Below are 5000 nucleotides of genomic sequence, written 5' to 3'. Positions count from 1 at the left end.
TTCTAGGCACACAGTGTTCTAGGCACACATCGTTCTAGACACACATCGCTCTAGACACACAACGTTCTAGACACATGGCGTTCTAGACACAGTGTTCTAGACACACATCTTTCTAGGCACGCGGTGTTCTAGGCACACATCGTTCTAGACACACATCGCTCTAGACACACAACATTCAAGAGCGTTCTAGACACACATCTTTCTGGACACACAGCGTTCTAGACACACGGTGTTCTAGACACACATCGTTCTAGACACACATCATTCTAGACACACAGCGTTCTAGACACACGGTGTTCTAGACACACATCGTTCTAGACACACATCGTTCTAGACACACGGTGTTCTAGACACACATCGTTCTAGACACACGGTGTTCTAGACACACATCGTTCTAGACACACATCGTTCTAGACACACGGTGTTCTAGACACACATCGTTCTAGACACACATCTTTCTAGACACACATCGTTCTAGACACACATCGTTCTAGACACACGGTGTTCTAGACACACATCTTTCTAGACACACATCGTTCTAGACACACATCGTTCTAGACACACATCGTTCTAGACACACATTGTTCTAGACACACATCGTTCTAGACACACATCGTTCTAGACACACATCGTTCTAGACACACATCGTTCTAGACACACATCGTTCTAGACACACATCGTTCTAGACACACATCGTTCTAGACACACATCGTTCTAGAGCATTCTAGACACACAGCGTTCTTGCCCCTCTCTCTCTCTCTCTCCCTCTCTCTCTCTCTCTCTCTCTCTCTCCCTATTCTTCTCATCTATAAAGTATAGACTACCGTTCAAAAGTTTGGGGTCACTTAGAAATGTCCTTATTTTTTAAAGAAAAGCAGTGTTTTTTTTCAGTGGAGATAACATTAAATTAATCAGACTGGTCAGTCTAGACATTATTAATGTGGTAAATGACTATTCCTGCTGCAAACTGTACTGAGGCCCATTTGCAGCAACCATCACTCCTGTGTTCCAATGGTAGATTGTTCAGCTAATTGTGTTAAAAGGCTCATAGATGATTAGAAAGCTCTCGGAAAAATGTTGAATAAATGTTTTCATGGAAAACAAAAAATCGTCTGGGTGACCCCAAACTTTTGAGGGTGTATATCTACATGTAGATCTATATAAACGACATATATTTATATTTATAATATATATATTTATATAGATGGTCTCCATAAATAATTAATATGCATGTATCAATGAAGATGTATGTTCAAATGGAATATAATTGAACTAATGCATCGCATTGGTTGAAGGTCAAGAACTCAAACTCTTTGTAGAGAGAGAGGAGAGAGAACTTAGTTGTATTGCATCACAGCAGAGCAATCAGTTAATGTGCGTGTGTGCGTGCGTGCGTGCGTGTGAGCCCATAGGAAGCGGACGGATGAAACTATTCAGAGTTGAAACAAAGACTCTCTATTCACACCCAGATAGACGGGGGAGAGAGAGATGGAGAGACAAAGTGCTAGAGAGAGAGTAAGAGAGGGAGAGTAATCGAGAGATGGAGAGGGAGAGGGAGAGAGGGAGTGAGAGATATAGAGATAAAGAGGGAGAGAATGAGAGAGAAAGAGATGGAGAACGAGGGGGAGTGAGAGATATAAAGAGAGGGAGGGGGAGAGAGATATAAAGATATAGAAGGAGCGAGAATGAGAGAGCGAGAGAGAGACGGAGAATGAGAGCGAGAGTGAAAGAATAAGATAGAGGGATAAGGAGGGGTTTTTCGCAATGTTTTTTTTCCGAATAACATGTTATGCTATGCCCCCCAACTACACACACACACACACACACACACACACACACACACACACACACACACACAAACACACACACACTCACACACACACACACACACACACACACACACACACATTGAGGAGCCGTTATTTGGTCTGGTAACATAGAGACTACATTGTTAAAATGACACCTGCTGGATTAGATTAAACACACACACACACACACACAAACAGAGACATATACACACACACTGGAAGACAACATCTGAATGAGTCACTTGTTAAATCGTTTTCTAAAACCAGATTCTGTGAAAGATGGGGATGAGTTCAAAGCTTTGTGGTTAAGAGCTAGAATGAGGATGAGAACGGACACCAAAATGAGCGTCTATGTGTTTTTGTTTGAGTAGATGTTATTGTAATTGCTTATTAAACATCATGTGTTATGCATGCCATTTGAGAACATTGCATAATGCATGCTCCTCTGAGTGGGTTGGAGAAGGACAGCATTCCCACGTTAGATTAGGTTCAAACGATGGGACATGAAAGTGATGTTTGAGAGACTGACAGAGGACCTTGGCTGACATTGAGCCGGAACACCTCCACTGTCGAGGAGTTCTGATGTCACACCCCCACTGCTACTCTAGAGAGGAGGAGAGGGGGGCGAGAGGGAGAGGAGGAGATAGGAGAGGAGAGAGAGGAGTGGAGGGAGAGGAGGAGGAGATAGGAGAGGACAGAGAGGAGAGAGGAGAGGACAGATAGGAGGGGAGAGAGAGGAGAGGAGAGGAGAGAGAGGAAACGAGAGGGAGCGAGAGAGGAGAGGAGAGAGAGGAGAGGAGGGGAGACAGAGGAGGGGAGAAAGGGGAGAGAGAGGAGAGGAGAGGAGAGAGAGGAGAGGAGGGGAGACAGAGGAGGGGAGAGAGGAGAGGAGAGAGAGATGAACTGGGAGAGATGTGCTGAATCTTTGTTCTGCCAGAGACAGATCCTCTCCTTTATCAAGACTGGCACAACACACACACACACACACACACACACACACACACACACACACACACACACACACACACACACACACACACACACACACACAGACGAAGTCAAAGACACATACAAACACTCAAACAGACACAAACACAGACACAAACACAGGCACACACAGAAAGGCACACAGAGACACACACAGACATACACACACACCAAATCACAGACACACACACTGACACATATACAGACAGACACACACAAACACACACAAACATAATCTGTAATTTTGTCTGCATGTCTGTCTCTCGCTGTCTGTCGGTATCTGTGTGTCTTATGAAGCACCACAGGCTACAACATATTTGAAATGAGAATTCAGCAGTAGGGGGTCTAAACAACACACACACACACACACACACACACACACACACACACACAAACACACACACTCCCGATAACTAACCCTTCAGGGGGGAGAGATGAAGAGAGGTAGAGAGAGAGGTAGAGAGAGAGAGAGAGAGAGAGAGAGAGGGACAGGAGGTAGAGAGAGAGAGAGAGGTAGAGAGAGAGACAGGAGGGGGAGAGATAAAGAAGGAGAGATAGCTAGAGCGAGAGAGACAGGGATAGAGAGAGGTAGGTAGGAGGAGAGATAGACAGGCAGATTATTTGATGACTTCCTCACAAAAAAGTGTTTTTTTACCTCAGGAGAACACTTCATTACCCCCCCACCTCATAAACACACACACACACACACACACACACACACACACACACACACACACACACACACACACACACACACCCTGAAATACAAGTCCTTGGTCAGCGATTGGCTGAACTACAAGACCTTGATAGGCGATTGGCTGAAATAAAAGAACCATGATCAGTGATTGGTTGAACTATTAGGACCTTGATCCTAATAGGCTGACAGGCACTACATGGACCTTCTCCCTCACACTATAGACCGAAAAAACACACACACAACACAAACATACACACAACACCAACACACACACACACACAACACCAACACACAGACACACACACACACACACACACAAACACACTAGACGCAACACAAACACACACAAGACACACAATGCAAACACACAAGACACAACACAAACACCCACACAACACAAACACACACACACACACACACACAACACAAACTCCCACACAGCCCAGTGTAGTAAACGACAGTGGTCAGCGAGAAGGAAGAAGAGTCCGGTTACTAAACTACAGCGGCAATCGCTTGAGTGCTTAACTATGTGGAAGGTTGACCTTGGTCCAAGCCATCGATAGATATACTGACGAGGTATCGCATTCGGCTTCTAAGCATGCGTCAACAACGCCGCCATCTTGCCGCGGGGTGACGACCAACCTGAATGAATGAAAACACCTCAAAATCGCCTTATTTTTTAAGCAATCTTCAACCAACCCGCTTGAAGATTGCTTGAAAATGAAGTGATTTAGAGTGATTTTGAGTGTTAAGGGACGTCTGTCCCATCGACGTTCATTCATTCAGGTGGGTGGTTACCCTGCAGCAGGATGGCGGCAGCATTGACGCATAAGTTCCACTGAACAGCGCAGCTCAGGAGATATCTAGTCAGTATATATATCGATGGGTCCAAGCTAGAAGGAGCTAAACTACGTAGTTAGGGCGACCTTGGTCCGAGCTAAACTACGTAGTTAGGGCGACCTTGGTCTGAGCTAAACTACCTAGTTAGGGTGACCTTGGTCCGAGCTAATCTACGTAGTTAGGGTGACCTTGGTCTGAGCTAAACTACGTAGTTAGGGTGACCTTGGTCCGAGCTAAACTACCTAGTTAGGGTGACCTTGGTCCGAGCAAAACTACGTAGTTAGGGTGACCTTGGTCCAAGCGAGGAGCTTAACTACGTAGTTAGGGTGACCTTGGTCCAAGCGAGGAGCTTAACTACGTAGTTAGGGTGACCGTGGTCCAAGTTAGGTAAACTACCTACTAGGTAGTTTAGCTACCTGGCAGGTAGTTTAGCTACCTACTAGGAAGTACCTAGTTAGGGTGACCTTGGTCCCAGCGAGCAGGAGCTAAACTACCTAGTTAGGGTGACCTTGGTCCGAGCGAGGATGAGCTATCTTGCTCCCATCAATATTTTAGCGGCCTGGTTGACACATCAAAAAAATGCCCCCGGTTTCAACGTTATCTAAAATTCATGTATGCATCACGGCTCTCATGAATATTCATACAGGATGAATATGTGAGTAAGTCTC

At 45.3% G+C, this 5000-nt stretch overlaps 1 protein-coding gene across 1 annotated transcript in view; it reads right to left on the bottom strand.

Moving 5' to 3' along the window:
* npas3 (neuronal PAS domain protein 3) overlaps window positions 1-5000 on the bottom strand; it is a gene marked incomplete at its 3' end in the record, with an annotated part of 48455 nt that overhangs the window by 16827 nt on the left and 26628 nt on the right. The window lies entirely within an intron of this gene.

This window comes from Pollachius pollachius, assembly GCF_949987615.1.
Source record: "Pollachius pollachius genome assembly, chromosome: 15".
Classification (NCBI taxonomy): domain Eukaryota; kingdom Metazoa; phylum Chordata; class Actinopteri; order Gadiformes; family Gadidae; genus Pollachius; species Pollachius pollachius.
Note: the sequence above shows the minus strand (reverse complement) of the source record. Positions and strands in the feature narration are given on the sequence as shown.